The 13,022-nt window shown below is 42.5% G+C and overlaps 1 long non-coding RNA gene across 1 annotated transcript in view; it reads right to left on the bottom strand.

Annotated features, from left to right (window-relative positions):
• Nucleotides 1–7,738: 7,738 nt before the first annotated feature.
• Nucleotides 7,739–13,022, bottom strand: part of LOC107181580 — a 17,038-nt gene continuing 11,754 nt past the window's right edge. Inside the window, exon 3 of the long non-coding RNA XR_001512240.1 lies at nucleotides 7,739–8,471. This is a non-coding gene — a long non-coding RNA (uncharacterized LOC107181580). The remainder of the gene's footprint in view (nucleotides 8,472–13,022) is intronic.

Here is a 13,022-nt window from a genome sequence, read left to right as displayed (position 1 = left end):
GAGGTTCCTACCTTAGACTTTCTTTAATATAGAGCTCCAGTGATGAGAGGGGCTCAAGGGATCACCTGCTTTGTCCAATACAGCGGCCATTGGCCACATGTGACCATCTTCACTTTAAACTAATTAAAACTGCATAAGAAATTGGAAACCTTGGTTCCTCAGTCTCACTAGTCATATTTCAAGGGCTAATGCCCACATGGGACTGGTAGTTTCCATACTAAAAGTGCAGAAATAGAACATTGGCATTGCCACAGAAATTTCTATCAGACATGGTGGCCGGCAAAAGCACTGATTTTAAAGTAGAAGACATTAAATATGTCACCCAAGGTCTGTAGTAGAACTTCTATGAATGAAACTGTTTTCCATATTTGAAAGCTATTGCTCTCTTCACTACACTGGAGGAGCCATTTAATGCCAGAGAGCATTTCTCAGTGGTAAGTTACCACATATCATCACAACAGGACCATCTAGCCCTCCCTAGAAGAAGCCGGGTCAGGCGGTGTGGAGAGCTCCATAGTATGAGTCCCAGGAGCTGAGGGTCCAGCAGGATTCAGAGTGCAGGTTGGGCAAGCCCAGAGGCAGGGTGTGTGGACCAGGGCTGGGACTCATTGGGCCAAAGGAAACAAGAGGAGCTGGGGTAGCACAAGTTGCTCTGTGTCAAGCAAAGGGACAGTTAGGGAAGACTGGGGAACTCTGACCAGGATCTTCAATAAGAAATACGGTCCCTGTGCCAGCTCTGCACTTGGACTTGGCTTGACCTCTAAATGTATGCTGTACATTCTGGGATACACGACACCATTTTGTAGCTGTTAACCTTTGCCTTAGTTCGTATCATACGAGACTTAGTAATGAGTTTTCAACCTATTATGAAAAATAGACCAGGCATAAGTTAAAAGTTTTGTTTTATTTTGAGTAGCTACAGAGCAGAGCCACAGGATGAAGAATAGGAACTCAGTATACCGGGGTCTAATCTCCAGCACTCCTTGAATCTGGGCACCTCACTTAACCTCAGTACCCTTATCTGTGAAACGGGACAACAGTAAGGATTCCTTATTAGGATTGTTGGGGAAATTGATTGAGATAATATTCAAGACAATTATGTTCAAAGCAGAGCTCCCTACAGGTGTTAATTAGTTGTTATCTCTATTATTGTTCCCTCATTTGGTACCTCTTTCGTAGTAATTATAGTCCTGGATTCTGGGTGGCCTCCGTTACCTTAGGTTTACCAGATGTACGTGTTTTATTGTGTTTAAACAATCGAAGGATCTACCTAACGTCCTTATTTGAAGATGATGTAGTCACAGCCTATGTGGTTTTGTGAGCCAGCAAAGAATACTTTAATGGTTCAATTAGCTCCTTGCGGAGATACATGGTGCTTGAGACGTGCCAAATAAGCAGCATGCAACCTCTGTGGGGAGAAGAGAAGTCAGCCGACTTCCTGTGAAGATACAGCTTCCTGCAGAGCCAGATGTAGTTCGCATTTTCTTCTTGCTTTTTTCCCAATAGCAGTGCTCAGGGGGGATAAACTTTACTTAACCTAATTAATTTTAATCACAGCTTTCAAATCTCATACTGTGAAAAGAATTACAAATTGGAATACATTAATAGAAGCCATAGTTTATGCTGTAAGCTAATCATGAAATGTGCATTTACATTTTCTGCATGAGTTTGCAATTACCATTAAAATAAAATCCTGTGCGTCTTTTTAAATTACCAAAGTGTGAAGAGCAGATTGAGCCAGGCCAATTTTTGTGCTAAATTACTAGAAGAATGTCTAAATTTCCAAGAATTAGATGGCTTCTTTCTCTGTGTTGTAGCGAGAAATGATTTCCAGTCATCTGCTCCAAGCTATTTCTGTTCTTAAACAATAACCTTTTAAACTAATTGTGCAAATGTTTCACCTACTTTAACAAGAAGTCCTTTGAGTTTGGTACAGAGGAAAAATTGTATTTATATACCTCTATATATCTGTACACATATATACACACAGACATACATATTTCTGTACACATCTAGGTGTATTTAGATCTACACATGTAATTTTGCTTTTAGGTTCCATGTAGACTTTTATTTGATGGATGGATAGGTGCAACTAAACCTTACCTGGTTTCTCAAAGGACCTGAGGCAGTTTAGAGGAAACACAGAGGGTTAAATAACAATTTAATGAAGAACTAGTTCCCAAATTAGAATAGAATGGCAAGACATCCAAAGAGTAATACCATGGCTTCTGTGCATAGGACTTGTTAGCTTTTCTTCCTTTCATACACTTCATCTCTCCTGGTGCTGAGGTGGGCAGCACAGGCATGATCATCTCCATTTTACAGGTAAGGAGACAGTGTCAGTGAGGAGCAGAGAGGGTCACTGACTGCAGGCTGAGGCTCTTTCAATAGGAAGGCTCCTGGTGTCTAGACACACAGTTTGGATGATAGATCAGTGAGGAGGAACCTGTGGGCACGAACAGTGACCACATGTGAACAGCATCCTGACATCTGAATCTGAGCGATGCAGAATGTTGTGGGGGTGAATGCTCCTCCACAAAACATTATGAAGCTCCAACTGGTTTGTCTTGGTCACCTGGGTGGACTCATTTATACTTTGGTTTCCTGGAAATATTTCATATCTAATTATGCCTGAGTACATTTCTAGTATATTGCTGGCTGGTTCTCCCCACAACAACAACAACAATAATAGCAACAGCCACCAACTGCTTGCTTACTATGTCCAAGACACTGTGTCATATGCTGGTTCTTCCCATTTAGCGCTCCATCTTTTTTCCTCAGGCAAACATTCCACTTCTGCCAAACTTTCTACCCAAGGTAGCCTTAAATACCCACCAACCAGGTTGCCCATCTCTGCATGGGCTGAGACCATGCAGGCCCTATGGGACCCCTAGCTGGCCTACGTGGAGGCGGACCTCCTTCAGGATCAGGAGAGCCAGGCTATTGTGTCCTCGGAGATCCAGTTCCAGTTACCAGGTCTCCGTTAGATGCTGACTTCCCTCCACCTGCTTCCTCCTGGCCTAGCGCTTTCTTCATTCATGGCTGACATCGCTTGCTTTTGGATCCAGATATCAGAAGACCCCACCTAAGGCCCAGGCACAGAGCTGGGATCTCAGCCATTGTTACAAGGGACAGCAGACCATGCAGATCTGGGTGTGAATTGTGGCTCCACAGTGTGCCTGCAGGGGGTCGGGCAATTTACTGAACTTCTCTGCACTTCAGCTTCCTTCTCTTTTAGCAGGAATTTACAATCTGCTCTGCAAGGGCTTTGGGTGACATCGATGTAAAGAATGAGCACCGTCCCTGGTACAGTCAGTGATCAGTGCTTGGACTCCAAGGTTCTGCCCGGGCCCTTGCTTGACCTCCTGCTTCTTTTTCTTGTGCCCCTTAGGATCGTACTTAACTCCTGTCACAGGAGATTTCTGGGCCTATTTTCTGAGCAACTGTCAGCCCCATCTACCCTGTCTACCTCCTTCCTCTCTACTCCACCCTTCAATCCTAGGTCTGTGAAGCCAGCAGCCAGCCCTCCTGGACCTGGACTCCTGCTGGATGGGGGTCCAAGCTTGGTTCTCCATTGGTCTCAGCACTATGGCTACTGAAGGCAGTGAACCCCTGTGGTCTGTCTAGATCGGCAGGCAATCAAACAGGCAACAGTGCACAGATCTCACTACCAGAGTGTGCTCATGGACCAGCAGCATTGATATCACCAGGGAGCGTTTAGAAATGCAGAATCCTCAGCCACTGAATCAGAATCTGCTTCATAACAAGATCTCCAGCGATTCATATGGATGTCAAAGCTTGAGAAGCCTTGGACTGGGTCCCCAGAGGACAAAGGTCACCCAAATCGTCTCTACAGATCTTGGGTTCTTCTTCCCAAGGGTCAGCGTCTGTGTCTACAGACCTCCAATAGATGTGTTTGAGACATGCATTAAAGTCAAATTTATCTGCACAGGAGTCAGTTTTTCCTTCTTTCCAGGTTGTCTAAGCAAACCTTTGAATCCCCAAATCCACAGATAATATTGATGCTGCCAGCTTGCTTCAGGTTAATTTGCCTGTCCCCATGCCATTCAGTAAAGTCTCCCAAACCATACCTGCTCCTACCCTTTCTTAATATGAAAACACAATCACACACACACACATACACACACACACACACACACGCCATGCCATTTCCCAGCCTCAGCCCTGAGCCCGTGACGTCTCTTCTTTCTGAGTCGTCCTTCATGCTCTGTTTTGCTACAATTATCTTTTTTAAAGTGTCGGCTCAGAACCACCACTTGGCTCCCACTGGGCCCTATATGAAATGGCTGTGTGATGCCATGTCTATTGTCACCACATTGCTTTCCAGTTTCTGCTTATGGCTCGTTCACGCCCTGGAAACACCGCACTCAGTGAGGGCAAGGCCTCAGATGTATTTATTCATCTTTGTATCTCACACCCAGCACAACGTCAGGCACTTTGTAGACACCCCAAAATGCTCACTGCATAAGTGAAGGGAACAAAGGCTTCGCTTGTTCCAATGGCTCGGTGTTTTGTCCTTTGAAGTTTAATCAGAATGGAATGAAATTACTGCACACTCAAAGTGTTTGGGGAAAATTCTGTAAAACCTTGCAACCTAAGTGGAAAAAAGCAGATCAAAGAGAAATTAGATGGCAATTTGTTTTTAAAAAAATCTGCAGCAGTGGTATTTTAATTAGAGAATATTCTTCTCATTGAAATGAGGAACTCCCAGGGAGACACTTGGTGTGTTAGCTTCCCTCCTTACTTTTTTCACCAGCTATCACAGGACCTGCTGAGCAGCCTTTGTGAGGGAGAGCTCTGTGGACGTGGACGCAGCACAATGAGACTCTCAGCTCCCACACAGAACTCGCACTTTCAACAATTAAGCTTTCACCCCTCCGGGAAGGCGAGGTGTGGGGGGTGGGGGTCGGGAAGGCCAGCATTATTGACTGGATTCGATGGCTGAGGTAAGAGCTCTAAGCATAAATGACTCGCTCGATTTCACATAGCTGGACTGTCACATGCAGAATTCAGTTTCGGATCCTCCTCTCATGTCAAATAGTTTTCTTTCCTGCCTCAGGATGTAATCCCTTTGACAAACATACCTCAAACTCAAAGACTCTTCACAAGGAGGCAGTTTGGACTGGATCAGTGTGTCACAGATCAGTTGAAACTAAGTTTAAGGATGACTGAGGTTAGAATTGTCAGCTTTTTATTTTGTTAATTAGGAATAAAAATCGGTCAAATTAGGTCACAAAAGAAAATAAATGCTGACATTGAAAAACAAAGGGATGAACTCAGGTTAAACACAGTTTTTAAATGGAATACATTTAGCTTTATAAAAAACTCACCACACTGTCATTATTTTGCTCATGTCGCAGTGGCCAATGAAAACCAACAATGGTTTGTAGCAGTGTTTGGAAGATCTTGCCGATCTTTAAAAGCTAGTTCCATGTATTTTGTTGGAACTCCAAAGCCAAGCAGAGTAAAAGTCCACCGGCTAGCATTCCACACCCAGGACAGCCACCTGCTGCTCCGTACACAGCTGCGGCATCAGGCACAACCCGCTCACGACGCTACTTGTCCAGAGTCTCTGTGTAGTCTCTGCTTTATGTTCATTAGAGAATGAAGAGGGAGGACTTGAAGCCTTGATGTGATTTCCCCCAGTGAGTTTTAGGTAGGATTAGGCTAAGCAAAAGTTTTGAGCTGAGGACTTTATATCGCGGTATAATTTACTGTTGGTTTGTCCACACAAGAAAAGTAAACAAGGTAACACTGTTGAGATGTGAATCTGGGGCTTATATGCTAAGGAGAAATAAACAAACACAAAACTCTGTACATTACGTGGAAATTGCGGAGTAAAAACTCTACTGTGATTGTCTGAAGAAGGGAGATTGTGGATAGGTTTTTTTGTTGTTGTTTGCTTTCCAAATGTTGTTGTTATATTTATATTACTTTTGGAATTTAAAGTAACTTTGTAATTATAAAGAAATGAGAAAAATTGAAGAATGACATTTTTACTGACTTTAAAGGATGTCAATGAAATATTGTGAAAGCAAATTGCAAAATAATGAGTGTATTATGGCTGTTTTCCAAAGATGCGCCTCTAACTAAGGACCTTAACCCTCCTCCCAGTGAGCTCTTCCCCTTGAACCGGGACAGACCTGTGTAAGGGCCTCCACCAGATGAGTACAGGACACAATGTGACTTCTTAGGCTAGATTGTAAAATTGCCGTATTTTTCTGCTCTGCTCTCTTAGAGTTTCTTTGTTAATTCGACTTCATGCTACAAGGAAGTTCAAAGGAGCAGCCCATATTGTGAGCCCACACGCATAGGTTCTGGTCCACAGCTCCAGTGAGGACCCAGCATCAACTGTCAGGCACGTTCAGTGAAGAAGCCTCCAGGTAATCCCAGCTCCAGCCTCCGAGTCTTCCCGAGGAGCCTCAGACACCATGGAGCAGAGACAGCTGTCCCTTCTGTGCCTATGTCAAATTCCTGATCCAAAGAATCCCTAATTCTAAGCATAATTAAATGGTTGTTTCATGCCATTAAGGTTTGTTACATGAAGAATGTGTGTGTACCATATTCTCTTTTAAAAAACAATCAAGAGCAAGACAAAATTCCATACATCTAAATGTAAAAAACATCTATGCATACAAACAACTCCAAACCTGTACATCTATTAATTATATATATGTAATTAAACATTTTAAGTGTACCAATTCTATGGCATTAAAGTACATTCACATTATTGTACAATCACCACCACCATCTATCTCCAGAACTGTTTACATCTTCCCAAACTGAAATTTGTACCCATTTAACACTAACTTTCCACTCCCACCTCCCCACAAGTCCCCCAAAACCATGCTTCTACTTTCTGTCCCTGTGAATTTGACTACTCTAGGTACTTCATATAAGTGGATTCACACAAGATTTGTCCTCTTATGACTGGCTTAGATCACTTAATATAAGGTCTTATAGGTTCAACCAGGTTGCAGCACTTGTCAGAATTTTCCTTATTTTTTAAGGCTGAATAATATTCCATTGCATGTACACACATTTTGTTCATCCATTCACCATCGATGGACACTGGGGTTGCTTCCACCTTTAAGCTATTGTGAATAATGTTGCCATAAACCTGGGTGTGCAAACATCTGCTTGAGTCTGTTTCCAATTCTTTTGGATATATACCCAGAAATGAAATTGCTGGATCAAATGGTAATTGTTTTTAATTTATTGAACACATACCATAATGTTTTGTGTAATGCTGTATGTACCATAACACATTCCCACTAGCAGTGCATAATGGGTCCAATTTCTCCACATCTTCAACAATACTTAATTATCTATCTATCTATCTAAAAGAGCCAGGGGCCATCACATCTGAAACCGGACAACCGAACAGGCCAGCAGGGGGGTTAGTGAGGGACGACCAAACGACTGAACAAGCAGGCTGCGTGGGGTGACCAGGCTGGCAGGTGGGTGAGGGATCAGGCAGGCAGGCAGAGGCAGTTAGGGGTGATCAGGTTGGCAGGTAGAGGCAGTTAGGGGAGATCAGGCAGGCAGGCAGGTGAGCAGTTAGGAGTTAGTGGTCCCGATTAGAGAGGGTGCAGGCTGGATTGAGGGGAACCTCCCCCACCCCCAATGAATTTCGTGCATCAGGCCTCTAGTTTATTGAATAGCCATCCTAATGGGTGTGAAGTAGTATCTCATTGTGATTTTCATTTCACTAATGATTAGTGATGTTGAGCATCTTTTCTTGTGCCTGCTGGTCATTTGTACATCTCTTTAGAGATATAGCTGTTAAAGTCCTTTGCCCTTTTTAAAAATTGGTTTATTTTGTTTATCTATATTCTTTTAATTATATACTAAAAGAATATAGACAGAGACAGAGAAAAATAGCCCACAGAATGTCATCTCACAGGTGGTGTGTTGGGAATAGAAGACAAAGGGAAGTGACATCTTTGCCTTCAATGTCATGTGCTGGAGGGTTTCACTTGTTACCAGCATGTGTCACTAACTGAACAAAGAACACAATTTACAGAAATGATCAGTAAAATGTCATTTTGCTTACGTATCTCAAAATATCTGACTCGAGGTTTCTTTTAATAGGACAGCCCCAAAATGAAATAGTCTTGAGCTGACCCTCCAAAAAAATTTCATTGGTACAATTTTAATTATGAGAAGAAAACTTCCTTCATTGTTCTAGTTGCAGATCCTTGGCCTTTCTTTTCCCCCGCCCCCCTCCTCCCTCTGGAAAGAGCTCAAGCTAGGAGAGGAGCCTGTCTCTCTTTAAAGAGACGATTTGTTTCCATGGTAACTTGCTTTCTACATCTTCAGAGTTGTAACCTGGGAAATTCTATTAAAAGCTTATCCAGGCAGTTGCTTTGGAAATGGTGTCAGATATTAGCCGTTTGCTTCATTCACCTTTGCTGCCCAGTAATCCTTTGACTTTGGTGATTCTGTTTCTATCAAATGGAGGACGTAAAGTAAAACCATATGAAGCTGATTATGATTGGTCGGACTGGGCCCTCTGGGCCCATCCCTTGCCAGGGATGTCACGAGCTGTCATGGTGGAGCCCCTGGTGACCCAGCCCCACCTCTGCACTGAACCCCGGCAGCAGAGCCCAGCACCCAGGCAGAACTTCATGGAGATGTGAGGTCAACTGGAGGAGAAACAGAAACTAGCAATGCCAGTCAAAAATGACTGGCATTACTAACGGATTTTAAGTCTTACCTATGAGATTCTGACACGGACACGTGGTGCTGTGAAAGCAACTGCAGTTCAAATAGGTGCACATAAAGCAAGTAACTAAATTGCCTGAGGCTGGTAATCTATGCTTGTAAAGCTTCGTTTATTGGTTCTTGGGATAGAAGGTTTTTTTAATTGATATGCACAAAATCTATATGCTTTTTATCTCTCTGGACCCTCAAAAAAATGACATTTAAATCAGTTCATAAACATAGAAGATGTTTCAAAAGCAATTTTTCTCAGGAAATTCAGCAACTTCAGCAAATTATATTGAAAAAAATATTTTATTGGTTTTCCTTTTTTAAAAAAGCCTAATTGTTGGTCAATATTTTACTTCTAACTTTTGAACAAATTTCTTAGGTAAAATATTAATATTTAAATATATTTAGATTGGGATGATGAAAGGTTCTGAAGATGAATGAGATAAGGTTACATAACAATGTGAATTTAATTGTTACTGAACACTTAAAAATAGTAAACTTGCCAAAACCGGTTTGGCTCAGTGGATGGAGCGTCGGCCTGCGGACTGAAGGGTCCCAGGTTCGATTCCGGTCAAGGGCATGTACCTGGGTTGCGGGCACATCCCCAGTGGGAGATGTGCAAGAGGCGGCTGATCGATGTTTCTCTCTCATCGATGTTTCTGACTCTGTATCTCTCTCTATTCCTGTCTGTAAAAAATCAATAAAATATATTAAAAAAAATAGTAAACTTTATGTTATGTTTATTTTACCACAATAAAAATGTTTAGAATATTCCAATTGGAAAATATAACATTTCTGCAATGGCTAAAGAAAGCACATGTAAAAGAAATAAGGGAGAAAAAAAAGAAAGCAAAACACAACTGTATGAGTCTCAGGCTCCGAGCTTTCCTCCCCAACTTTTTTCAAGTATAATCAAGTAAAAATTGTATATGTTTAAGGTGTACAACTTCTTTTAATATATGTTTAGGTTGTGAAAGGATCACCACAATCAAGCTAATTTACCATTTTCTTTCTTGCTTGCTTTTTCTTTGTTATTTCTGGTGAGAACTCATAATATCTAGCCCCTTAGGAAATTTCAAGTACACAAAACAATATTATTAACTACAGTCACCATGTTGTATATTACATCTCCAGAACTTATTCATCTTAAAACTGAAAGTTTATGCCCTTTGATCAACACTTCCCCATTTTCCCTCTCCCCCTCCCCTGACCCCTAAGGCCCTGGCAACCATCATTCTCCTCTCTGCTTCTATGAGACTATTTTAGATTCCACGTATAAACGAATTTTACCTAAAAAAATAAAAGAAGAAAGAAAACATACCAAAGGAACTTACTTTAGATTGGGCTCAAGGAAGGAGTCCTGGGAATGAGGAAGTACTGTTTAAGCTGGGGCCTAAAGGCTGAGCAAGAGTTTACTGGGAAGTGGTTGAGAATGTGCCACTGGAAAGAGGGTATGGATGAAACCGAAAGGGAAGGCAGTGGCCAGACGTGCTAAGGGTTTGTTAGGTGTGTAGTGTCTCAATTTATCCCCAGTACCATGGGAAGTCCACTTAAGGGTTTTAAGCCAAAGACAGTCACGGTGCAATGTATGTGCTATTAGGCTCACTCCAGCTCTCGGTGGCAGTGGACTGCAGAGAAACAGGAGCAGAGCCGGATGCAGGATCATCACATGTTCGTTCACCAGACATAATGGTGAACAAGCCTCGCGCCATTGCTTTTATTCATAAAGAGCACAAAACAAAAAATGTTGACATATCTTGTTGATATTTCCCTTCCTTTTTCATGACATGTCTAGTTCTTTCACTTGAATACTATCAATTCAGAAATAATTGCTCTTAAATAAAGATAACATAGTTCCAATGGACATGTAATCCTCACGTTGCAATGCTTGTCAATTTCTTCCTGGACAATGAACCCTTGGCTTCTGAAAGGGTTACAGTGTTCAAGTTAAGTTCTGGGTTATGTCTTGGCCCCTTGGTGCTGTGTGTGGTGCCGTGTGTGGTGCTGTGTGTGTGTGCGTGTGTGTGTGTGGCGGGGGGGGGCGGAGGTGAGACTTCGGTCTGGGTGCAGTTGGAGGTCAAAGTTCTCTCCTCTGACCATGCTTTGGCTACGTGACTTGTGGTTTTGATCGGAGTTGCTTTTCAGAGCAAATCTCAGTACCTCGTTAAACAAGATAGGACTATTTTGAGTTGGATCTGCAGTTATAATATTATTTACAAATAAGAGGTAAAGAGAAAAAATGGATTGAGAGCAGGGAGTGGGGCAGCAGATGTTCATTTGGTAGTAGATACATTTGATTTAAAAACTATCTGCATGAATTGCCTTAAAAAATTAAAGTCTGTCTTCATGATGCATTTTAAACATCAAGCAAAGACAAGTATCACATCATCTCACTCATATGTGGAATCTAATGAACAAAATAAACTGTTGGAACAAAATAGATCCAGAGACATAGAAACATGGAACAGACTAATGAATCTCAGTGGGAAAGCGGGGGTAGGGGAGGGCAGGGGGAGATTAACCAAAGATTTTATATGCATGCTAGAGGCCCCGTGCACGGATTTGTGCACCGGTAGGGGCCCTCGGCCACGCCTGCAGGGATTGGGCCAAAATTGGCAGTCTGACATTCGGGGGGAGGGGAGTGGGAAGGCTAAAAGGGATCAAGGGGGGGGAGGGGACATATGTAATACTTGTAACAATAAAGATTTTTTTTTTAAAGTCAGGCAAATTGCTGAAATACTTGCTGAGGTGTGTTCTGTTTCTTTGCTCTGAGGCACCCTGCCGTCCTGGACCTGTGGCCAGGCCACTGTGGATGTGCTATACAATCATGACTCTTAAAGAGCTGACCCAGCAGGCAGAAGTGAAGGAGGTGTCAGCACTTCAGAGCTTTTTTGCCCTGGTGTTAAACAGAGCCAAGGTCTGAGGAGTTTTAATTAAGCTCAAATTGGGAACGAAGAGAAGAAAACCCATTCCTTGTTACAACAAATCTTGTCCTATATTATTGCTTACATAGCAATGACCAGCCCTACTCACCTTACCACTGGGGAAATTATCATATGTAAATAAGAAATTTTGGGTTATAAAGGTCCTTAAATGCTGAAAGTGATTAGTGCTCAGCTTAATCTTCAGGGATTAGTATTTATGCCAAGTTAATAACTGAAAGGATATTCCTTAAATGACTCATTTATGTGTACATTTATGGTATTACAGAAATAACCGCTACAATTTAAGTTCAATTTCCACCTATGTTTGGAGGCAGCTTTTCTCTAGTGTCCCTCAGGTTTACTACAACAAGACTTGCAATAGGTCATGTGTTGAATCTGGGAATGCTACCCTGCAATATTATCTGAGACAGTTCATTATGCTGGGTTTGCAAATGCAGCAGCAGTAATTTGGTCCAAATCCAGGACTCTCTACAGTACTCTATGGAGTTTGATTTTGACATTTGTTTATGCAACATTTAATGACTCCTAAATCATGGTAACATTTTTCTAAAAATGCCCTAACCAAGAATTGAGTCAGCAACTTTTCAGTGCACAGGATGATGTCCAACCAAGCCACACTGGCCAGGGAAATCAAGGTAATATTTTAAAAACGACTATGAAGAATTTATATTAATATTGTTGTTACTGAGAAGGAACCAAGATGGCAGCATAGGTAAACACCGGAAATTGCTGCCTCGCACAACCACTTCAAAAATACAACTAAAAGACAAAACGAATATCATCTAGAACCACAGGAAGGCTGGCTGAGTGGAAATTATACAACTAGAAGGAAAGAGAAAAGCACACTGAGACTCAGAGGAGGTGCAGAAGTAAAGTGCAGAGGTACGGAGGCGCACATGGAAAGGGCTGGCAACTGAGGAAACGGTTGTCTTTTTCAATCGGGAGACACAAGCTCCCAAAGGCCCTGAACTCTAGTTCCGTGTGAGTCTCTGGGGACCCAAACTCATATGGGGAGAAACTCGACTGTCTGACAGTGGGGAGAACTCAAGGGCGGCTTTCTCTCAGAGGTGCTTGCAGCGATTACCGCAGGACACTGAGACCCGGAGCCTCTTAGGGCAGGATTGAGGATCAGCCATAGCTGTTTGCTCTGCCCTGTTGATTCGATGAGACCCTGGCCCACCCAAGCTGTGCGCAGAGTCTTTTGCATATGAAAGGCCTGTCCCTTTGCAATCTGAAAATTGCCTAATAAACTGCAGCTGGGTCAGAAAGACCCAGAACATCCAAAAGAAGGCCCAAGGCCCCACAGCAGCTTGCATTGCTTCACAGCTGGCGCTCATCTGG

The sequence above is a fragment of the Myotis davidii genome, unplaced genomic scaffold (genome assembly GCF_000327345.1).
Source record: "Myotis davidii unplaced genomic scaffold, ASM32734v1 scaffold269, whole genome shotgun sequence".
Classification (NCBI taxonomy): Eukaryota; Metazoa; Chordata; class Mammalia; order Chiroptera; family Vespertilionidae; genus Myotis; species Myotis davidii.
Note: the sequence above shows the minus strand (reverse complement) of the source record. Positions and strands in the feature narration are given on the sequence as shown.